Source organism: Melanerpes formicivorus, unplaced genomic scaffold (assembly GCF_026170545.1).
Source record: "Melanerpes formicivorus ecotype bairdi unplaced genomic scaffold, bMelFor1.0.p_v2 SCAF_65, whole genome shotgun sequence".
NCBI classification, from domain to species: domain Eukaryota; kingdom Metazoa; phylum Chordata; class Aves; order Piciformes; family Picidae; genus Melanerpes; species Melanerpes formicivorus.
The window spans coordinates 1,815,558-1,840,015 of record NW_027142417.1 but is presented as its reverse complement, the minus strand read 5'-3'; the positions used below and the strand labels follow the sequence as shown (position 1 = coordinate 1,840,015).

Here is a 24,458-nt window from a genome sequence, read left to right as displayed (position 1 = left end):
TGGCATTTCAGTACCAGCACAGCAGTGAGTGAAGGGGAAGCCAGATGTGAAACACATTTTGATGAAAGACTCTTTTCAGCAGAGACAAGGACCTGAAGGCTGAGGCAACAAAGACAGGCAGCCACGTCTGCAAAACAAGGGGGCTGGACTCAGCACTTGCTGAGCTGTCCCTGGACCCCAGGACACAGCACAGGGTCCCTGAGAAGCCAAGTCTTTGGGGCTGAGGAAACTGGGATGGTTTAGTCTGGAGAAGAGGAGGCTTGAATGGAGACCTCATTGCTCTCTACGGTTCCCTGAAAGGAGGCTGCAGTGAGGTGGGGCTTGGTCTCTACCTCCAAGTATCAAGTGATAGAATGAGAAGCAATGGCCTGAAATTGTGTCAAGGGAGGTTCAGGTTGGAGGTTAGGACAAAAAGTTTTTTCCCCCAAGAGTGGTTAGGGCTTGGCACAGGCTGCCCAGGGAGGTGGTGGAGTCCCCAGCCCTGGAGGTGATCAAGAAACCTGTGGCCATGGCACTTGGGGCCATGGTTTGGTGGCCACGGTGGTTTTGGGTTGATGGTTGGACTGGGTGATCTTAGAGGCTTTTTCCAGCCCAAACAATTCTATGACTCTATGACAAAGAGGCAGTTGAGTCACAGGGAAGAAAAAGCCCATGAAGACATGGGGCCAAGGGGAGCCACTGGGGCAGCAGAGGGGTTTGTCAGGAAAGCTGCTGTCCCTGAGCTTACCCAAGGCACAGAGCAGGGAGCATCTGAGGTAAACACGTTTCTGTCTGGGCACCAAGCTGAATGCTGAGGGTTTGATGTCTGGCTGCCTTGTGTCTGGGCTCTTAATATTCATCAGCTGTCTCACAACCCATTCTCTCCCCTTCTGAAATGAAGGTTTGCTTAAACAAAACACTCATTAGGGCAAAACTTGCCTCCTATAAAGGACTGCATCAAGCTAAATTCATCCTTCCAAAAAGACCTGGGCCTTCAAAGAGGAGGATTAGAAAACATTTAGACCTAGTTGAAGGCTTGTGGACAGCTTCTTTGGCAGGCACAGGAATGCTCAGAGTGTCCTGATCCACAGTGCATGTTCCAACACCCTCTGCCTCAAACACACCTGTACATAATCTGCTTCTCTTTCAGTGCAGTGCTGGCCATCTGACTTGGGTTTTTTAACTGATGCAGGGCTGCACACAGTCCAAAATGCCCCTGAAATGACAACCAGAATTCCCTTTTCACCCATAAAGCACAGAGCCACCAAAACCAACAGCCTTGCAGGGGATGCTAAGAATACAAATCTGCTGATGCTGAGCAGCTGCATCTGAGGACACCACCAATGTGCTCTGCCTTGGGAAAAGCTGGAGTGGGGATTGGACCAGGAGTATTGGTGAGTACAGAATCATAGAGTCACAGAATCAGGGATCATAGAGCTGCTTGGATTGGAAAAGGCCCCCAAGAACAAGGTTTTTATTAGCAGTATCACTAACAGCCACATCTGTTTCTGCATTTGAACACACACAACTCCAGCTGCCAAAGCAATCTCAGCTCCAAAATCATACAATAGTTTTGGTTGGAAAAGCCCTTCTAAGGTCAACCATCCACCTAACACCACCCTGGCACCTCAAGTGCCATGGGGACATGCTCCTTGAACACCTGAGGCTGAGGGTTGTTCAGCCTGGAAAAGAGAAGGCTCCAGGGGGACCTTAGAGCTGCCTGCCAATAGCTGAAGGAAGGCTGCAGAGGGATTTTTCATGAGGGTGTCTAGAGACAGGACAAGGGGAATGAATGGTTTGGAGCTGAGGGAGAGCAGGGTTAGACTGGAGCTGAGGGAGAAGTTCTGCAGTAGGAGGCTGGTGAGACTCTGGAATGGGCTGCTCAAGGAGGCTGTGGCTGCCTCCTCCCTGGGTGTGTTCAAGGCCAGGCTGGATGAGGTCTTGAGCAGCTGAGTCTGGTTGAGGTGTCCCTGCCCATGGCAGGGGAGGCTGGAGCTGGATGATCTCCGAGTTCCCTTCCAACCTGAGCCATTCTGTGATGCTGTGCCCTCCAGGGATGGTGACTCCAGCCCATATGATATCCCCATATCACATTCCAAACCCAAGCAATTCAGCAGGGCCCCACCATGCCACCCTCTCCATGCACTTATTGATCTCCTGTGCACTAGGGTGCCATGCCAGACCCCAACCTGCCTCAAGATTAGCAGGTAGCCACTTGATGCACTATTCCCTCTGCCAGCTTCACCACCCACCCACAGATACACTTTGCCACTCCTCACCTCCACGTCCTGCTAGAGCAATCTGGGAAATTAGTTGGGAGCTAAACTGTACAGCAATTTCCTTCATAGCCTCCCTGTATCTCACACTGTTCATCTGCATCACAGCTCACTAAATAGTGCCTAATGTTTATTGCATTTAACTGAATGTATACGATGCTGAGGGTACGCCAGGGACCGATTATCATAATTATAGAGGTTTCTATGGAAACCCACAAGTCTATCAGTTTTGATTCATTATATTGTTATACCTTCTAGCACTTTCTAATTATTAGGTGCCCATAAAAAAAAAAAACCCCACCAGTAGTCTCAGTCTTGCTGTTACTATAGAAATGAGCTGTAGACAGGCCTCAATCGTTAACCCTTCCGGGACAGGAGTGAGGGAAAGGATGGAGAGGAGGCCTGGGAGGAGGGAAGGTGCTCAGAAATCACAGAATCAATGAGGTTAGAAAAGACCTCAAAGATCATCAAGTCCAACCTGTCACCCAAGACCTCATGACTACTATAATCATAGCATCATATCATCATAGAATCATCACAGAATCATCATCATAGGGTGGCTCAGGTTGTAAGGGACCTCATTGCTCATCCACTCCAACCTCCCCAGCATGGGCAGGGACTCCTCTCAATCAGGCTCAGCTGCTCAAGCTGCCTCATCCCACCTGGCCTTGAACACCCCCAGGGAGGAGGCAGCCACAACCTCCCTGGGCAGCCTAATTCAGAGTCTCACCACTCTTGTACTGAAGAGCTCCTTAATCTCTGCTTTTAAAGTTCCAGAATTGCCTCACTGAGCCTCCTCTTTTGTCTGAGGAAAGAAAATCTGACTAGGAAAACAGACAAGAAAAAGAACTGCTTGTCACAGGGTGCTGGACATGGCTGTCCTGCTGTGAATCACAGAATTATTGAGGTTGGAAAAGACCTCTGAGATCATCAAGTCCAGCCTATGACCTAGCACCACCACATCAGCTAAACCATGCCACCAAGTGCCACTTCCAAGCTTTTGTTAAAGACCTCCGGTGGTGGCGACTGCACCACCTCCCCGGGCAGTCAATTCCAGCACCCGATCAGCCTTTCTGCGAGGAAATGCTTCCCAATACCCAACCTAAACCTCCCCTGGCCAGCTCCATACCATGCCCTCTTGTCCTGTCACAAGCTGCCTGGGAGCAAAGCCTGACTTACAACTTTATTTCGAGTAGTTGTAGAGAGTGGTAAGATCCTCTGTGAGCCAGCCCAGCCCTAGTCCTGCTCACTGCTGTCCCTTCCCAGCTCAGCCTGGGGCACTTGCACCTCCCCAGCAATCCAATATTCCTTAGCTGACTTCACCATTTGTTGGCAATGTGCCCTCAGGAGTCAGCGGCAAAGATATCAACCAATATATATATATTAGTAGTTCATTTATGTCCAAACCATGCAACAGGTTATTCACAGAGGCTATTCACAGGTGCCAGCATTCGGCCGCTGGAACCACCTCTGCAGGGTGCCTCTGCGTGGGCACTTCGAACTTGCAATCAAATGGTTCCGTAGAATCACACAATTCTATGATTTATTTATGTTGATTTAAAATGTATTTATATATTTATGTATATTTATAGAACTTAGAATCAAAACTGATCCGAAAGCGGCGGGGGGAGGGGTCTGTCGGTGACCCGCAAACCCGCAACCCGGAGCGCTTCGGCACTACCTTAAGCGCAGCCCTACAAAGCGCAGGCTTGGCTTACTCACCAGCTGGGAAATCTTCCCTCGACCCCGCGTTTGCAGCCCGGAGCATGCGGCAGGGATGTGCCCTGATGCGGAGACGGAGAGCGGCGCCCACCGCGTGGCTGTGCCGCGGGGTTGCTGCTTCTCCCCGAGCGCAAGGAGCCTCCCGGGGGCAAACTTGAGAGGCTTTGGCAGCTGGCTCCGCGAAGCGCCTCGCCCGGGGGCCGCAGCGGTTCAGGAGCGGTGGCACCCACGGGCGGCGGTGGGGTACGCAGCGGTCCGTGGGGCACGGTCCACGGGGTGGGCTCGCAGCGCGGCGACGCCGGCAGTGCGCAGCGAGGCCTTCTGGAGCGTTCGGTCGGCGTCCCGGTGAGGGCGGACCCCGCGGCGGCACACACAGGTGCAGGGGCACGGGCAGGGGGCACCTGTTTCCCCAACGAGCCCCAGCTGCCCCGAGGCGCACTGGCCCAATGAGCACCCTCGGTAAGCACGGTAATTAGCCAATGAAAGGATGCTTTGCCGAACGGGACAAGCAGCAGCAGGTCGCCCGGCCCGTGGTTACCGCACAGGTGGAAGCACGTCCAGGCGTGATTGCTTACCTGGACTCAGTGGCGCCAAGGGGTGGGGGGGTGTGTGTGTCCCCCCGCCGACTCCAGAAGGGAAAGGGGAAAAGGGGCTCTGAGTGGAACACACAGAACCATGTTCTGGCAGTGTTTGGGGCACAATCCTGGACACCAGCACCATGCACTACACCGTTTCTCTCCCATTTGCTTTAGGTCCTGCACAGGACGATCACAGAATCCCAGCACGGCAGGGGCTGGAAAGGACCTCTGGAGATCATCCAATCCAGCCCCACTGCTAAAGCAGAGCACCCACGGCAGCTTGCCCAGGAGCACGATGGCCAGGGGGGGTTGGAAGCTCTCTAGAGCAAGAGGCTCCACAACCTCTCTGGGCAGCCTGCTCCAGGGCTCCAGCAGCCTCACAACACAATTTGTCCTTCTGTTCAGATGCAACCTCCTGGGTTCCAGTTTGTGCCCTGTGCCCTTTGTCCTGTCCTGTCCCTGGGCACCACTGACATGAGTCTGGCCCCAGCCTCTTGCCCCTCACCCCTGAGCTCTTGCTGAGCATTGCTCAGGTCCCCTCTGGGCTCGACAGCCCCAGGGCTCTCACCCTTTGCTCCTCACAGATGCTCCAGACCCCTCAGCACCTTGGTAGCTCTTGCTGGGCTCCTTCCAGTAGTTCCCTGTCTCTCTTAAACTGGGGCACACAATACTCCAGATATGGCCTCACCAGAGTAGATGGGGAGAAGAACCTTCCTTGCCCTGCTGGCTACACTCTCCTTAATGCAGGCTGTGAGCATCAGGTTCCACCCTGCAGGTGAAGCGGGGCCTCCCATGGTGTCCTCACTGACATTGCCTTCATATCAACAGGGCACTATATTTTTCTGGACACACAATCATCTCCTTCCTGCCTTTAGAGCTTTGGCATGTGGGAATCTGAGCCAGTAACATTAATTTAAATGACTGAATTAATCAATCAATTAATGATCTAATTAATGATTAGCTATTGGGTGATTCATTATTGGGGGGGAAAACATCCTTCAGCATTTATCACACCCAGAGCCCAGTGCTAGAGGATTGCATCTTGCAGCTGGTGTAGTTTTTCAGCGTGGCACCAAATCTTACTTCATGTGGGTGAAAAAATCTGCACTTCACAGGATCAGAGAATTGCAGGGGGGGAAAGAGACCTCTGGAGGTCATGGAATCCAACCCACCTGCCAAGGCAGGTTCAGCTAGGGCAGGTCATACAGGAACACACATCCAGGTGGGTCTGGAATGTCTCCAGAGATGGAGACTCCCCCACCTCTCTGGGCAGCCTGCTCCAGGGCTCTGTCACCTTAAATTGCAGTAGTGCCTCCTCACGTTCAAGTTTGTGCCCGTTTCCCCTTGTCCTGTCACTGGCTGGCAGCTCTCCTCATCTGAAATTGCTCTAGCAAAGGTTTCTTCCCCTCTGAACATGCAAGTTGTTTGCACCAGCTGCAGGAACATCACCAGGAGCACACCCCCACACCCCCCAGTTCAAGTCCTTGCATTTTGTAGCTGGCTGAACTGCTTCTGCCCTGCAAACTCCCCAGGGCAGGAGCCTTGGCTGCTGGGATGCTGCCTTTGCAGGATGCCTTCTCAACTTCTGCAGGATCCACCTGCAGCTGCCCCACTGCTCCTCACCTCTCCCCCCCACATCTTTACCACCTGCACATTTCCTGTTTAAATCTCCTTTGCCCTGAGCTCTTGCCTCTCTTGGAGGGCCCAAGCCTAGCTGTTCCTTTCTAAGCCCTCCATTGTCTGCCACATACCAACCTCCTTCTCCTGCAAGCTCTACAGATCTCTTTCTGCCTTTCTTTCTAGCTCCAAGTCTACTTATCTCATTCCTCCAAGTCCCCCCTGTCTCTCACAGCTTGCTTTGAGGCTGTTCTTTGCTTCAGGCCTCCATTCTTGCACAGTGTGGTCTCCCTGCCTAATCAGCTGTGCTGCTCACTGCATCCAGGAGCCTTTTGCTATCTGTTTGGGTGTTTGCAAGGTCTCCTGTCCCCATGGTGTCCTCACAGCTGTGTCCACTTGGAGCCATTTTTTGTGTCCACTTGGTAATTTTGTCCTCACAACTGTGTCCACTTGGGTTTTTTTCCCCCTGTATTCACACACAGATGAAGATTGTAACAGTTGGAGCAAAGAAGCAGGGTGGTTTTGCTTGCACTATTCACTCTTCTGGACCCTCCCCACTTTGTTTTTTGGTGGCTGTAGAGATAAACCTCCACCACTCAGCCAGGGGTTTTGCATCCTCATTAAAGTCATTCCTTCATTTCCCTGCTTCTTGTCATCAGCATTCATCTGTCCTCAGCCAGGAGTTAGGAGAGGGAGCGTTTTAGAGGGAAGGAATGGTAAAACTATTAATTATAGCAGCAGGCAGGATGGCAGCATAATTAATAAAGGGGCTCCAGGAACAGGTTTTAAACCACTTTTTGTTGCAAAATCTGCTCTTTGCTGTTTTGACACAACACTCTACAGGAGTGCCACTTTACCTCACATGATTATTACTGCTCCTCACGTGGTTTTACTTCTTCTCTACCCATCCCACCTCTTGAGTCCTTCCTCCTCACTCTGCAACCATGGCAACTCTTTGCCCCTGCTGAAGGTTGGACATTCGACCACTCTCGGAGATATCATTAGGGCTGCTCCATTGAATCAGCAGCTGAAGTCAGGGGGAGAGGGGAGCTCACATCTGCACATAGGATCATAGAACCATAGAATTGTCAGGACCTCAAGGCTCAGCCAGTTCCAACCCCCCTGCCATGGGCAGGGACACCTCACACCACAGCAGGTTGCTCACAGCCACATCCAGCCTGGCTGCAAACACCTCCAGGGATGAGGCTTCCACCACCTCCCTGGGCAACCTGTGCCAGGCTCTCACCACCCTCCTGGGGAAACAACTTCTTCCTAACATCCGATCTGAATCTCCCCATTTCTAGTTGTGCTCCATCCCCCCCAGTCCTATCCCTCCCTGACACCCTCAAAAGTCCCTCCCCAGCTTTCTTGGAGCCCCTTTCAGATACTGGAAGGCCACAATTAGGTCTCCTTGGAGCCTTCTCTTCTTCAGCCTGTTTAACCCCAACTCCCTCAGTCTGTCCTCACAGCAGAGCAGCTCCAGCCCTCTGCTCATCCTCGTGGCCCTTCCCTGGACATCTTCCAGCACCTCCAGATTCTTCCAGACCTGGACAGTCAGCACTCTAGCTACATCCTTCCCTTCTACCTGTGCACCCAATTCTGCTGGCCCAGGGAGAATGAAAGCATCTCTCCCTAGGTCTCCTTCTCCCCTTCCCTCCCCAGGATCAAGAGTGTTTGGCTGGTGGAAAATTCTTCAGGCTGCTTCAAACCTCACTTTGCCAGCCAGCCAAAGAGAATTTCTCCTCTGGCTCCTGTCCTTTCCAAGGGAAGACAAAAGCCCCTGGTTAGCCGGGAAAACCGGGCTGTGTTTCTGACAGCATCACCACCGCTGTTCACTGAAGGGATCTTTAAACACTTTCTATGCAATTAACTAAGTCTCACAACACTGCCCCGGAGCTGGGGTCCTCCTGCAGAGGGAGAAACCGAAAGGAGCTTAAGTGACTCCTACATTGTCATGGAAATCTGTGCCAGAGCCAGGCACACGACCCCACGATTTTCTTCCCAGCCATGTGAGGTTGTATTTGCGGTGGGAAAGTCAGCGTTTTCCTGCAGGACTCCCATTCAGGAAGTTCAGATTCAGGCTGTGCTGCTCCTCTTGCAGTGATTGGCTTCCTGTTCAAGGTGGCACTTCAGCTCCTACTTGTCCTCAAGCATGGGAGCTGGCCTGCTTCAGAGGTGATTGCCCAGGGTTATCCCACTGAAACACCTGGGTTAAACAAAACTCTCTGCCTCTCAGGGAAATAAAACTGATTAATAATAATGACAACAACAATAATAATGGTCTGGTGAAACTTTCATATCTAAAATGTCTAATAGGTTCACATTCTCCAAGTAGAAAGCAAACAACTCTTGCAGAGCACACAAGCAAGGACTCTGTGCTCCAGCAAGGGCTACAGAGATGCTGAGGGCTTGGAGCCTCTCTGTAAGGAGGACAGCCCTGGGTCTGCTGAGCCTGGAGAAGAGCAGCCCCAGAGAGGATCTGAGCAACGCCCAGCAGGAGATAAAGGCTGAGGGGCAAGAGGCTGGGGCCAGACTCTTGTCAGTGGGACAGGAGCAAGGGGCAATGAGCACAAACTGGAACCCAGCAGGTTCCATCTGAACAGGAGGAGAAACTTCTTTGGTGTGAGGCTGCTGGAGCCCTGGAGCAGGCTGCCCAGAGAGGTTGTGGAGCCTCCTTCTCTGGAGACCTTCCAAACCGCCCTGGCCATGGTGCTCCTGGGCAGGCAAGCTGCTGTGGGTGCCCTGCCTTGGCAGTGGTTGGACTGGGTGATCTCCAGAGGTCCCTTCCCACCCCAGCTGTGCAGGGATTCTGTGCACCCCTCCTCCTTCTGAGGTAAACCCCAACCATTTCCAACATGCCAAATGCAAAGTCAGCAAGAAGTGAGGGCACTGAACCTTTGTCAGGAGGAGTGCTCAGCACCAAGCAGCATCACAAACCCAGCAGCAGATGATGCTGTGCTGCTCTGACACATTGTGCTGTTTGAAGTTATCACCTAAGGTGCTTTGAATTTCATATTGAGCAAATCCTTGGCTGTGCAGTGCTGCAGCAGGCTGCTCCTATACATCCTCCTAAATATTTATCACAAAGCAGGGCTGTTATTCAGCTGATTAATTATTGACTATGTTTTCCACTTAACTATCTTTATTTTGCCACTGATACTCCTACATTGTTCAGCTGACTGAAGGAAGTTGGGGAGAAGAAGGAAGAATTGAGGCAATTCCAAGCAGTGCAGCAAGTTTCTGAGGAGGGTTATGCATATTTAAATCTCTCTCTATGCATGCATATACATCTCCATCTGCATGTGGATGAAGATAGCAATAAAAGGCAAAAATAAAACAACAAATATTTTCATTTCCCCCCCTCCCCCCCTTTGCTGAATCACAAAAGTCATCTGTGGGAGGAATAAAGAGAGAAAGGTCAATGCAGGGCTGAATCACCAACCTGTGATGATTAAGAGAGGTGGGTTTGGGGGGTGAGGGGGGCTGTAACTTGGGGCTTCCAGGAGGAGACTCTACTGCAAGTATTTTATACACAAATAGATTCAAATGACTCTTAAAATCCAACTGAACCTTTTCAATTGGAGGAGTTGATCTGGAACTTACTTTGACTTTTTTCTCCTTTTTCTTCTTTTGGGTTTTGTTTGTTTGCTTCTTTCTAAAACTCATGAAAGGCTTCTGCAGATAGATGAACAGAAACTCTTGTGCTGAAAGTCCCTGGTTCTCATCTGCAGAAGAGGGCCATGGAGCTGATGGAGCAAGTCCAGAGAAGGCCATCAAGATAGGATGGGATAGGATAGGATAGGATAGGATAGGATAGGATAGGATAGGATAGGATAGGATAGGATAGGATAGGATAGGATAGGATAGGATAGGATAGGATAGGATAGGATAGAACAGAACAGGACAGAATAGAATAGGACAGAATAGACCAGACCAGGCTGGAAGAGACCTTCAAGATCATGGTGTCCAACCTATCACCCAACACCACCTAATCAACTAAACCATGCAACCAAGCACCCTGTCAAGCCTCCTCCTGAACACCTCCAGTGATGATCAGAGGGCTGCAGAACCTCCCCTATGGGGACAGGCTGGGAGAGTTGGGGCTGTTCAGCCTGGAGAAGGCTCCAGGCAGACCTTGGAGCAGCCTTCCAGTACCCGAAGAGGGCTGCAGGAGAGCTGGGGAGTGAGCTTGTAGTGATAGCACCAGAAGGAATGGATTGAAGCTTGAGGAGGGCAGATTTAGACTGGAGAAGAGGAAGAAATTCTTTCCAGTGAGGGTGATGAGACACTGGCACAGGTTGCCCAGGGAGGCTGTGGCTGCCTCCTCCCTGGAGGTGTTCAAGGCCAGGTTGGAAGAGACCTTGAGCAAGCTGGGCTGGTGGGAGGTGTCCCTGCCCATGGCAGGGGGTTGGATATTCAAAGTCCCTTCCAACCCAAGCCATTCTCTGAAAGGATCTGGAAGCAACCAATGATCTTTTCTTTCCTTCAGAGGAACCTCAAAACTTGATTTTCTCCATGGCCCAAAGGACAACCTTGGTCTGAAGCATGCCAGACGGTGCCAGCTTTACTTTGCTCACTGTACCCTGCCCCTGGTGACTCATCCTTTGTGTCCCATTGCATCTCCCAGCAGTTTCCTCCGCACCCAAGCCCTAACCCCTTGTTCCCTAGCTCATATTCTTGGTGTTCCTCACGTCTAGGAGCAGACTGATGGATTTCTGCTTATTGAATTGCCTTCCCTTTTGTGTTTTTGTTGGTTTGTTGTTTTTTTTTCCAGATGATTTCTCCAGCTCATTCTAAGGCTTAATCCCATCCTCTGGCATCCTTGCAGTCCCTCCCTCCCACCCCAGGGTTTCCTGTAAATTTAATAAGCAAAATGCTGTCTGATTCATCTTCCAGATTCATAATTAAAATGTGGAGTGGTCCCAAACTGGTAAACACTCAGGGCAGAAGGAATTTCATCAGGCCCAGACAATTTGGAAGTGTCTGTGTTGTCTAAGTACTTCCCTAAACCATTCTCAGTTAAGACCTTCTTAACTCAAGGTCTCACAGCTTTGCTTGCTCTCAGTAGTAGTGAATTCCTGGCTGCACATGGGATGTAAGGGGGTTGTTGAGAGGTGGGGGTTGATCTCTTCTACCTAGTATCAGGTGATAGGACAAGAGGAAATGGCCTGAAACTGTGCCAGGGGAGGCTTAGGTTAGAGATGAGGAAGAATTTCTTTCCTGCTAGAGTGGCATTGGCACAGGCTGCCCAGGGAGGTGGTGGAGTCCCCATCCCTGGAGGTGGTCAAGAAATCAGCAGGGACATCCTTCACTAGAGCAGCTTGCTCAGAGCCTTGTCCACCCTGACCTGCAGTACCTCCAGGGATGGGGCCAGAACCATCCCAGGCAACAGCAGCCCCCTGGTGCAGACCTTGTTCCTCACATCCAATCTCAACCTGCCCTGCTCTCCTTTCAAGCCACTGCCTCTCATCCTGTCCCTGCAGGCCTTTGAGAGCAGTCCCTCTGCAGCCTGCTTGTAGCCCCCTCACAGAATCACAGAACTCCAGGGGCTGGAAGGGGCCTCAAAAGATCACCTGGTCCAAGCCCCTTCAGGCACTGCAAGGCCACTCTTCCCCCCCAGCAGGCTCAACCCAACCTGCCTCTTGACCTTTTTACCTTTCAAGGTAACAAATAGAAACCCTTGGAACATCTCCTGACTGAGTTCAGTGATGGGAAAAAACCCTCTCTTCCCCAACCAGACAATACTGTGGCTGACTGTCTGTGGTGGGGAGGCTTTAGCCTGGGGAGAAGGTTTTGCTGATGCCACTCTGAATAGTGACAGCACAGAAAGAATGGGATGTCAGTGCAGGCAAATGAGAGCACATTCTGATTCTGCACTGCCATGTGAGGCCAGCTACTATTCTCAGTTAAAACATCATTTATATTCCTCTCCAGAATGCTCAGCTCTTTTCCAGGGCCTGGTTTCTGCTCTCTGTTAATTCTTGATAATTTTATCCCTCCTTTGACAAGAAGCAGAATGGATCTCAAACTCCTATGTATTATGCATCTCAGCAGTTTTACATTCAAATCCTGATCCCAGGCTCTGATTTTCCACTTTCCCTCTGTAATTGGGTCATCAGGTTTTCCATTAAAAATGCTGAACAGAATATTACAATTAAACTGGAAATCTATTACCTTTTTGCCTGAGCATGTTTGCAATGCCCTTCCCTGCTGTCTTGGGTGAAAACATTGCTTCAAATGAAAGATTCATGCAAAGGATGGGATCTGCTCCCCTCACTCACTGATTCAAATCATTTTTGAATGCCATGAATACCACCAGAGGAAAAAAAAGCCCATTAATTAACCTCACCCTGCTATATCTGGGGGGCTGCACATTCATCCCAGCTGGCTATATTTGTACCCCAAATTAGCAGCCATTTGGTATTCTCAGAGTATGCAGGTTTCATCATCTAGCTGGGAGGTGACTGACCACCACAATCCATCAGCAGTTGGTGCTTTTGAACAGAAAGGCTTTGCAAGGCCCTTGGTGGGTTTGGGTTGTGGCTAGCAGGCACTTTGGGTGTATTGCAGGGAGTGGTTTGGGTTGGAAGAGACCTCCCAAGGGCATCCAGTCCAACCCCCCTGCAGTCAGCAGGGACATCCTCCACTTGGGCAGGTTGCTTGTCCAGGGAGGTGGTGGAAGCCTCATGCCTGGAGGTGTTTGCAGCCAGGCTGGATGTGGCTGTGAGCAACCTGCTGTGGTGTGAGGTGTCCCTGCCCATGGCAGGGGGTTGGAACTGGCTGAGCCTTGAGGTCCCTTCCAACCCTGACAATTCCATGACTCTATCTCCAGGGATGGGGCCTCAGCCACCTCCCTGAGCAGCCTGTTCCAGCACCCTCATGGTGCAGAACTTATTCCTCACATGCAATCTAAATCTGCTCTGCTCTCATTTCAAACCAGCGTCCCTCATTCTATCCCTGCAGGCCTTTGCACACAGTCCCTCTGCAGCCCTCTTGCAGCCCCCTTCAGGTACTGGAAGTCAGCTCTAAGGTCTCCCTGGAGCCTTCCCTTCTGCAGGCTGAACAGCTCCAGCTCCCTCAGCCTGTCCTGATAGCAGAGGTTGTGTGCAAATGTTGGCTGTTCCAAACTGTTGTCAGAGAGGGGAAATGCTTTGTCAAACAGCTTTCCAACCCACTGGCAGAAGTCCTTTCCCAGAGGACAAACTGGGGGCCACCTCTGTGGGATTCTACCCTGGTGGTGATCAAATGCCCCCAGGCTGTCCAGGGGAAGGTGCTGGGAAAGGCAGAAGCAGATGGTCCAGGAAATTATTTCAGCCTGGAGTGGAGCAGAATAATCAGCCCATGTGAAGATGTCATCCAAGTAGATCTGGTTTGGAAACATGTGGCACTGAGGACACAAAACAACCTTCCTCCAGTGAGGGTTCACAGAGCAAAGGAGAGCAGCTCTGCCAGCTGACAGCATTCAGCTGCAAACAGCACCACTGGGCTGAACACTCTCAGGCACCAAAACAACCCCCAAGACTCCAAGGATTCCAGGTCAGCAGGGGGTGGGTGAATATCAGAAGGGATTGCATTGGCTTTGGGAATGGAATGTGATCTTTTCCCTACAACTGACAGCTGCTGGACCCTGACCCAGCTGAATGTCAGAGAGGCTCACAGGAACATGCACCTATGTGCAGAGCAGCTATCTGTGTCCAGACATGTGCAGAAGAGAGAGGAGGAGGAGAGAGGGAAGAGAGCCTTCCCCCTCTGGGTTGTTACCGCTCCCCAGAGCAGCCCTGGCAGGGAAGGAGAGCTCTGGAGGCTTTAGCACGACATAAACATTGATTTTTTCAACTCTGTGGTGAAGAGCTGAGGCAATATTTCACAATCCCATTGAAAAGAGACATCCCACCGGCCCCAGGGGCTGCCCAGGGAAGATGGGCACTCCTTGCCTCCAGGCATGGCTGGGGGGACACCCCAGACCAGGGCAGAAGCACCCCGCAGGCCCCTCTGCTGCACACTCCCTGTGCAGTCATTGCTTTGTGCTCTGTGCTACCTGAAATGATGCCCCCAAGCCTCCAACCAGCCCACCCCCTTGTGCTGAAAAATAAACCCCTGCTTTTCTGCTTAGCTCCAGGATTACAAAAGGTGAGGTGATGAATTATTCATCAGATTTGACTTAATGCAATCATTTCTCTCCCTGTGTTAAGCCCCTGTCCTGTACAGCTACACTTCTCAAGAACTTAATACTAGGGGAAAAAAAACCACCTGGCATTTACTGAGAGTGAATTAGGCTCATTGTCACTTAGGGAAGGAAAAAACCCAACCCAACAAACCAACACATCCTTGTGCCAATTTAATCCCTGATGCTCTGTATCTCCTTGCTCCAAAGAGCATCTACGAAGCAGACAGGAGAAGGAGATCAGCCTTGAGAGGAGGAAATGGAGATGGGCGAGTTTTAGGCAGTGGCACTGCATCCATCTTGCTGCTGCTGTTAATTGGAAAGCAGTCCTGGCTCTAACAAACATTCAGGCAGAGAACACAGATAAGCTTTCATAATTTACCCAGATCAAACCTCTTTAAAGGCTCCAGAGCTCAGGACAATGGCCCCGTGCGAGGCATGCTGCTGGGCACACTCTGCTTGCCAGCTCTCACACTAATTCACTTCCTTGTTAACATGTGAGTGAGGGAGATAAAAATAACACAGATTTCTCCAGCCACAGAGTGTGCTGAAGGAGGCTGACTTCAATGCCTCCACCTCAAAGTTATCAGAGCTGGGGTCAGAACTTTAGAAGAGAAGTTCTTTCCAGAATCAGAGCCACAGACATCAAAGGAGTGCTGCTGGACCTCACAAAGAGGCTTAAATGAATCCTAGAACTATAAAGGTTGGAAAAGACCTCTAAGATCATCAAGCCCAACCATCAACCCAACTGCACCATGCCCAGAGACCTGCACCCCCTGGCTGCTGTACAACCATGGGATGTTACCAGGCATTTGATAGGAACTGCCAGCATCAGTCATAGCCACACACTCCTGCAGCCAGGCTCTGCAGTGTCCACCTCACCAAACTCCAGGAGTATTCCATCAACAGCACTGCAACCAGCAGTGATTCTCCCTCTCTACTCTGCTGCCTGCAGCACTGCCTCCAGTTCTGGTGCCCCCAGCACAAGGATGTGCAGCTGCTGGGGCAGGTCCAGAGGAGGCCATGAACACAATCAGAGGGCTGCAGGACCTCCCCTCTGGGGACAGGCTGGGAGAGCTGGGGCTGTTCAGCCTGGAGAAGAGAAGGCTCCAGGCAGACCTTAGAGCAACCTTCCAGAACCTGAAGGGGGCTGCAGGAGAGCTGGGGAGTGAGCTTGTAGTGATAGCACCAGAGGGAATGGATTGAAGCTTGAGGAGGGCAGATTGAGACTGGAGATGAGGAAGAAATTCTTTCCAGTGAGGGTGGTGAGACATTGGAAGCAGTTGCCTAGGGACATTGTGGCTGCCTCCTCCCTGGAGGTGTTCAAGGCCAGGCTGGATGAGGCCTTGAGCAGCCTGGGCTGGTGGGAGGTGTCCCTGCCCGTGGCAGGGGGTTTGGAACTGGGTGAGCTTTAAGCTCCCTTCCAGCCCAACCCCTTTGAGGCTTCTCTGCTTTTCAAACCAAGCTGTTCCTCAGGCAGCAGCACTAACTGCAGATTTTCTTTGCTGCCTTTCCTTCCCCAGTCCAGAGAGCCCCAGTCCAGCCACTCTCATTATTCTGTACTTACTTTGCTTTATTAATCACATCCAGGATGCATTTGAGCCTCATCCCCACCGCAGCTGTGAGCTGGCCCAGAAGATGCAGCAGCCACACAGCATTTTCTATCAGCAGCTTCTCTTCCATTCCAGCACCACTCTGACCTTCAGCAATGGTGTCATGTGCTCCTCTAATGGCTCTCATTGCCTCCTTCTGTGAGCACCACAGCTCCCTAGGCACTATCTGCATGGGAAGATAACTTTAGGAGCCTCTGGGGCTCTGTGTTCTGTTTGCTCCCATCCTGGCTAAAAGGGACAAAAAAGCCCCAAGCCCGACAACAAAGCCAAGAGGAGAAATCTCCCTGGGCCAAATCAAGATGTATTTATTTATCTGTTTTGTTTTGGAGGGCTTTGTGGTGGGGCTTGGTTATTTTTGCTTTAATTCAAGAGCAGCCCAGCCTCTGCTTTAAGTTCCTCAGCAAAGCTCCTGCCTAATTGCTGCCTGCCGAGGAGCGCAGTTAAACACAAGCAGTCAGAAAGCCTTAAAGATACAACAGCCCTTTTCTCATCAGCTGCCTGCTCGTCGATTCGAAGTTGCCCTCCTGCTTGAAATCAACCAACCAGGGAGCTGTTCTGAGCAGCAGCTGATTTGCCAGGCAGCGCTGGAAAACCAGGAAAAACCATACCCCACCCCAGCCTCTTCCGAAGGGCCCCCAGGTTTCCAGCTGCATGGCAAGAGGCAGCCGGCACTGCTGAGCTGAGCTGAGCCACAGCAGAGCTGGGTTCAAGCACAAACAGCACAGAACCCATGAAGAACACAAGTACAGCCCCAGTTACACGGGCACTGTGATGCACAAAGCCACTCACAGGCAAATAACAGTGAAGAAGTTGTTATTTCCCCGCTCTCTTCCCCTCCATACCTGCGTGGTAGACGTTGGTGGAGTTTGGGTTTTGCTCCTACAGGAGACAAGGAAAATGTTTTGAAGGCTCAAATCCTAAACATTCCTGGTTTTAATCCAGGGTGTGCATTGAAATGCATGAAGGCTTTTCCAGCTGGCATTAGCACAGGTGTGCCACTCTCTGGCAAGCTCACCTTGATGTGGGCAGGGGGCAACACTTTTATGCTCCTGCAGGCATTTCTCTACTCCTTCATGCAAGGATTTTATACTCCTGCAGGGATTTCTCTACTCCTTCACGCAAGGATTTTATGCTCCTGCAGGGATTTCTCTACTCCTCCTTCAGATGTAAAGGTACTAGGATCACATGCCTGGACACAGCAGCTATCTGAAGGGTGGGTGTCAAGAAGCAGGGGCCAGGCTCTTTTAAGTGGTGTCCTGGGATAGGGTAAGGGGCAATGGATACAAACTGGAACCCAGGAAGTTCCACCTCAACGTGAGGAAAACCTTCTCCCCTGTGAGGGTGCTGGAGCCCCCCAGAGAACAGTAGATTTAGAAGGGACCTCTGGAGATCATCCAGTCCAAGCCCTCTGCCAAAGCAGGGTCACCTAGGGCAGGTCACACAGGGAAGTCCTGAAAGTCTCCAGAGAAGACAACTCCACAGCCCCTCTGGGCAGCCTGCTCCAGGGCTCTGGCACCCTCACAGCAGAAGTTTTTCCTCATGTTGAGGTAGAACCTCCTGAGTTCCAGTTTGCATCCACTGTCCTTTGTCGTGGTCTTAACGTTTCCTTTCAGACTCCTTGAAAGCAGAAGTTAGGGCAACTACTAAAGTCCCTGTACTGCAGCTCTGAGGAAGAGCTGTCCTGAATTACCCTTCCCCATTCAGAGGTTACCTAAGGCTGCCAGTAGCCTGGATGAGCCTGACAGCTTGATAGAACAATCATTAATTCTCCTAATTGCAACCTCTGCTCCTAAATCAAGCCTGGGAAAAGAAAGGAAGACCCAAAAAAAAAGTGATTTTGATTGATGTGGAAACTCTGAAGATGTTTGCATTGTTCTGTTGTCACATGGGGCAGAAACAAACAGTGAAAGGCTGACACCAGTGTCACATTCGGCAGCATATTAATTTCAACCTGCAAAACAATGATCAGGCCTCCTTGGGAAGCCACAGAAGATGATCTATCAAGGATGAGGGACGGGCAGTGAAACTGGCTGGCCTGAAATGAATTTTAAACCCCCCAAATAGCTGCTGGAGGCATGGAAGGAGAGTGTTTCAGAGCCACATAAAGCCATTGCTGAAAGGATATGGTAAAAGAAAAGGGGCCAGATTGTGCAGGAAGCCTCCCTGGAGGTGTTTAAGGCCAGGCTGGGTGAGGCCTTGGGCAACCAAGTTTAGCTGAGAGCCAGCCTTGCCCAGGGGGAGTTGGAGAAGATGAGCTCTGAGTTCCCTTCCAACCTAAGCCACCCTATGATCTCCACCCAAAAAAAACCCAACCCCAAACCTGCATTCCTTGAAACTGTCCAAGAAACCACAGTGACTCCCTAAAAAGCCACAGTTCAAGCCTGGGGAGAAGCCAAAATAGAACTAATAAAAGATTGGCTGCTACTTGCCTGGCCTAAAATGTGCTGCTCAGCCATGCAAGACAGAGCAAATGTTCTTTTCTTATCTGTAAAAGCACTTAAGCTGGAGCTTAACCTGGAGCATGTGAGGAACACTCCTGAAATCAATAACAAACTGCTGTTTAAGCTCTTAAGGGTAAGCAACTATTAAGGTGATTGCTGGGTAGAGCCAAGGCGCTCAGGTCCTTGAGGAAAGCTTTCACCTGGGAACTGGCAGAGCCTCTCTAAAGCACCATCCTGCAGTCAGCACAATGACAACATCCAGGGTGAAAACAAAGGGCTCTGCTCACAAAGATGATCAGAGGGCTTGGAGCACCCCTTCTACATGGACAGGCTGGGAGGGTTGGAGCTGTTCAGCCTGGAGAAGGCTCCAGGCAGACCTTAGAGCAGCCTTCCAGTGGAATGGAATGGAATGGAATGGAATGGAATAGACCAGGTTGGAAGTGATGCCGAGATCATCGAGTCCAACCCATCATCCAACACCACCCAATCAACTAACCCATGGCACCAAGCACCCCATCAAGTCTCCTCCTAAACACCTCCAGTGATGGTGACTCCACCACCTCCCTGGGCAGCACATCCCAATGGCCAATCACTCTCTCTATGAAGAATTTCTTCCTAACATCCAGCCTAAACCTCCCCTGGCACAGCTTGATACCTGCAGTACCTGAAGGGGGCTGCAGGAGAACTGGGGAGGGACTTTTAATAAGGGCTTGGAGTGATAGGATGAGAAGGAATGGATTGAAGGTTGAGGAGGGCAGATTTAGACTGGAGATGAGGATAAAATTCTTGACAGTGAGGGTGATGAGACACTGGAACAGGTTGCTCAGGGAGGTTGTGGCTGCTTCCTCCCTGGAGGTATTCAAGGCCACAATGGATGAGGCTTTGAGCAACCTCAGCTGGTGGGAGGTGTCCCTGCCCATGATTTTAAGGTCCTTTCCAACCCAAACCATTCTATGAGTCTATGAAATCAGTGACCAGAGGGTTGTGGTGTCCCTTGGAAGCGATACCTGGGGAGCCCATGGAGAGAGGATCTCAATCCTATCACTGGCAAGACCTTGGATGAGTCCCGAGTCCCTGAAATACTCTTGTGAAGTCATTAACCTTCCATCATGTAATTATGCATCTGTAATAAGAACTGTGAGTCAGGTTTACTCTGGAAATTAGCAAAGACAATAAAAATCTAATAGCTGAGTTCAAAGATTCAGCAGCTTTATGTCTCCTGATCTTGATTTACAGCAGCTGCTGGAAATGAGATTTGAAAGGGAGCTGCTCATTTCCTCACTCACACCACGGCCATCCAGGAGCTCGGTGGTTGTTTACAACACTTCTGCTCATCCACACAGCACACAGCCAATCTTATGTAATGTGATGGCAATAATTAGCTTTGACTGCAGGCAAACCCCTGGATAAAGGGCTGCTTTCATGGGCTGAAACAAATGAGGGGCTCTGTGACCTCTGTGTGGCCTCCTGGGGTAATTTTAGCATGCACAGTCACAGCTAGTCAGGAAAGATTTCTCATGCTCTCACTTTTTTTCCTTCTTACTGTGAGTGCTGGGGTTACCACTTCATCTCACACAGGGCAGCACTTTGCTAGGGCACATCAAAGAGGACAACCCATGGCCAGGTGACTGGCAGGGTTGGACTGGATGGTCTCCAGCGGTCCCTTCCAGCCTCTGCCATTCTGTGATACAATGATTCTATCCTTCTACAATTCTATGATTCAGTGATTCCATGACTGTATGACTTCTCTAAGTGCCACTGTCTCAATGACCTTCTTAGAAGACCCAGAGTCAAAATAATACTAATACTAATATGAAGAAGAGAGAAGAAGAAGAAGAAAAGAAGAAGAAAGGAGAAGAAGAAGGAAGAAAAGAAGAGGAGAAGAAGAAGAAAAGAAGAAGAAAGAAGAAGAGAAGAAGAAGAAAGAAAAGAAGAGGAGAAGAAGAAGAAGAAGGAAGAAAAGAAGAGGAGAAGAAGAAGAAAAGAAGAGAAGAAAGAAGAAGAAAAGAAGAAGAAAGAAGAAGAGAAGCAGAAAGAAAAGAAGGGAAGAAGAAAAGAAGAGAAGAAAAGAAGAGAAGAAGAAAGAAGAAAAGAAGAAGAAAGAAGAAGAGAAGAAGAAATGATACTAAATAGAAGAAGGAGAACAAGAACGATGAAACTAAGTACGAATAAGAAAGAATAAGAGTAAGAAGTCGGCAATTGCATGTTTGGGGCTTGTTTGAATGTAATGAACGAAAGGGGTTGCTGCTTGGGCACAGAAACAATTTCTTTCCTGTGAGGGTGCTGGAGCCCTGCAGCAGGCTGCCCAGAGAGGTTGTGGAGTCTCCTTCTCTGCCCTTCCAACCCCTGCCTTGTGCAGCAAGGCAGCAGCAAGCTGCTGTGGCTCCCCTGCTCTATCCAGAGGGCTGGGCTGGATGATCTCCAGAGCTCCCTTCCAACCCCACCATGCTGGGGTTCTGTGATTCATAACAACCAGATTCTTCCCTTTGCTGCAGCTTCAGAGGAATTCATTCACTGCCTTCACACTTAGAGACCAAATGTGGCCTCTCATGAACATTTGTTTCTTAATCCCAGAAGTTTATTCAGGTAGACAGAAACAAGGGACTGGACCTCCTGGGTCAGGATGAGGTCCACCTGCTACCATAGACTCTTTGGAACCACCTAGCTCTCCAGAGGCAGACTTGAAAGTCCTGCAGCAGGCTGATGGAAGCTATCTGCCTCACACCCTGTGGCTGTTCCTAATTAATCAGAGACTCAAGCTGGCTTTTATCCCAAAGTGTAAAGTTGAACCCTCATTACATCACGTGCTTGTAGCTAATTAGGCTGACACTGCTCTGCTCCCGTTAGAAAGTTTGATTCCATTCTTAATGTTGCTGAATTCTTGATCTCTGTCCCTTGTAGTGACAAAGGGTTTCACAGCATCACTCATGGCTTCAGACACTGCTTTAATTGTCTTTGATTTGACCTCACTGAGTGTTCTCTTGTGGATCAGGAGAGAGGCAAAGGGTTCACGTTCTACCTCCTCTAAACATTTGATGTCTTACTCAATTTTCTCATCTCTTGCAGCCTTACAAATCCATCTGTCAACATCTCTGGGTGATGGATGCTCTGGGAAACCACAGGTCTGAAACTGCAACAGAGGAGGTGCTCGAGGAAGGTGTGGATATGGCACCTGGGGACACGGTTTAATGGCCACGGTGGTGCTGGGGTGGTGGTTGGACTCCATGATCTCAAAGGGCTTTTCCAAATGAAGCCATCCTGTGATTCTGCCCTTTGCCCTGGTCACAACCTGACAGGTTAGGCTGCCTACAAACCACAGCAGCTCACAACGTGACCAGAGGCTGCTCAGAGCTGTGATGAAGCCTTGGCCTACCGTTACTGACTCCAGGCTGGTTTTGAGCTAGTGGACATCAGTTTCCAGGACAGCACACCCAGGCTTTCAGGAGCTCAATAGTTAATGATTTTTATTTGTTTTTCAATAATGATCTGAAAATGGAAATGGAAATGGAATGTATTGAATCCACAGCACAGCTACCAGCCTCCATTTCTCATGGGCAGGGCTGCTAGAAAGAATTTGACAGAGGAACCTGTGGGAAGCTTTTAACCTGGGCAGGCTGGAGAGCTGGGCAGAGAGGAGCCTGATGAAGTTCTACATTGGCAAGTGTGGAGTCCTGAACCTGGGGAGGAATAACCCCCTGCACCAGGACAGGGGAAGGGCTGGCCTGCTGGGGAGCAGCTCTGTGGAGAAGGACCATGGTGGACAGGTTCACCATGAGCCAGCAATGTGCTCAGGTGGCCAAGAAGGCCAACAGCATCCTAGGGTGCATTATGAAGTGTGGTCAGCAGGTTGAGGATGGTTCTCCTCCTCCTCTACTCTGCCCTGGTGAGGCCACATCTGGAGTACTGTGTCCATTTCTGGGCACTGGCAGAGGCCAGAATGCCATTGACCTTCTTGGCCACCTGAGCAGACTGCTGGCTCGTGGTCAGTCATGCACTGAGTCACTGAATGTTAGATGAAGGACTGGTTTGAGATAAAATGCTACCTCCCCCTCCACTTATTGTGTTCTCATTCTCTATCCCAACCCTGCATTCCCTACCACATCCTCCCTGGGCCCTGCTGGCTCTCTGTTTGCTTTACAGCATTTCTATAGAGAATTTTGCCAGTTTCTGTTGACTGGAGAAGATCTTCAGCTCTTGATTCTTGGTGACATTGGTAGCTCCACTTGTCTCCTTGAGTTCCTGATAAAAATATCACTTTTGATTGTGAATGCCAGGGAAAAATAGAATTATTTCAGTCTGAACCTTAAGATCCAGCCCCAGTTTATAACCCTGGCTCTTTAGGTGCAGGGAAATAATCTTTTTCCCCCCTGTGTCCTGAGGCTGAATATCCCCAAGCCAGCTGCCTAAACATCTCTCTGAAGGATGATGTGCACAGCTCCATTTGTGAATCATCTTTATTATCTCTGCTAATGGGGTCGGGGGTGCCTTGGATTCTCTGATATTGTTTTAAATCCCATCCATCCTCTGCTCAGGCTCAGCAGTGATAAACAGCCAGAGGCAGTAATTGGATGTTCAGTCCTTTCCTGTGCCCTTCCTCACCCACACGTGCCACGGACGGGCTGCATGAACGGCAGAGTGCAGCCAGCTGGATGCAGGCAAAGCAAGAGGCAAGGGATGGGCAACGTCTCCAGGACCACCCCAGGAAACAAGGACTTCTTTAACCAGAGAGAAGGGGATGGGGAGAGGGAAGGGGAGAGGGATGGGGAGAGGGAAGGGGAGAGGGAAGGGGAGAGGGAAGGGGAGAGGGAAGGGGAGAGGGAAGGGAAGGGAAGGGAAGGGAAGGGAAGGGAAGGGAAGGGAAGGGAAGGGAAGGGAAGGGAAGGGAAGGGAAGGGAAGGGAAGGGAAGGGAAGGGAAGGGAAGGGAAGGGAAGGGAAGGGAAGGGAAGGGAAGGGAAGGGAAGGGAAGGGAAGGGAAGGGAAGGGAAGGGAAGGGAAGGGAAGGGAAGGGAAGGCTTTTGGGGTTTTAGGAAGAGCCTGCAGGAAAGTCATCAAGAGAGATCTTACAAGTGTACCATTGGAGCCTAACCAGGATGCATGAGCAGAATGGAGATGCAAAGCAATGAAGAAAGCAGCCTCTGTGGGCTTGTTTGCAAGAGATAGTTAAATGTTCTGTGCCCATGCTTCCCATCACATAACAAATGGATCCTGCACAACTCATTTCATAGTATCATAGTATCATAGTATCATAGTATCATAGTATCAGTCAGGGTTGGAAGGGACCACAAGGATCATCCAGGAAGCCTCTCTTCTCCTGCCTCATGAGGGTGAAGAGGTTACTAAAGCAGAGAGGACCTTTGTGTGTAAAGTGTCAGGTTCTTCCCTCTCCTTGCAAGCACAAAATCCATCAGTGAAATCCCATGTTCCTTTCCAGTGGGAAGTGGATTCTGGGGTCCTCTTCTGCACTGGCTAACAGCCCCTGGCATGAGGCTAGCACTACCCCTGTCCTGCAAGCGTCACTACCCATTAAGATGTATGAATTCAGCTCTTGGGACTGTCTGATCACCCCACTCAAACAGCAGGCTCTTGTTCCTCAACCTTTGCCACCACAGCCAGGATGAGAAAAAACCCAGCAGTGGCCACCTCCTGAAGTGCCCTTAGCTCAGGGCACTTTTCTGCATGACAATCACCTCTGAGGGGAATCCCAAGCCAGTTCTTCCAAAGATAGCATCTGAAGCTCTGTTGCCACCATCTGCTCTCAGCATGGGGCTGACTAATCTACCAGTGTTGCCCCTATCTTATTCATTTCCTCCTTCCCCCTGATGAATGCAGGCATGACAAAGATGCATGACAGTGGAGCACATCTTTGGTGCCTCTGTGATGAGGCACTTCAGAGAGGCAGATAAACTGAGACTCCACTGGTTGCTGCTGCTTGCACCACTTGGGAAGATGGATGATGTAATGAAGAGGGAGCAGAGGACTGATGTTAAGAGATACTGGGATATAGGCACAACATTTCTCACTATTCCTCTGAGGAGATTTTTGGGCTCCAGACCTTTGAGGCAAGCAG

General features: G+C 50.5%; 1 long non-coding RNA gene across 1 annotated transcript; it reads left to right on the top strand.

Moving 5' to 3' along the window:
* The first annotated feature begins 1,324 nt into the window (after positions 1-1,324).
* LOC137453323 (uncharacterized) lies at positions 1,325-23,118 on the top strand. Its single transcript, XR_010990324.1, has 3 exons — positions 1,325-1,373; positions 21,457-21,547; positions 22,923-23,118. It is a non-coding gene; the product is annotated as an uncharacterized lncRNA (long non-coding RNA).
* The last annotated feature ends 1,340 nt before the right edge of the window (positions 23,119-24,458 follow it).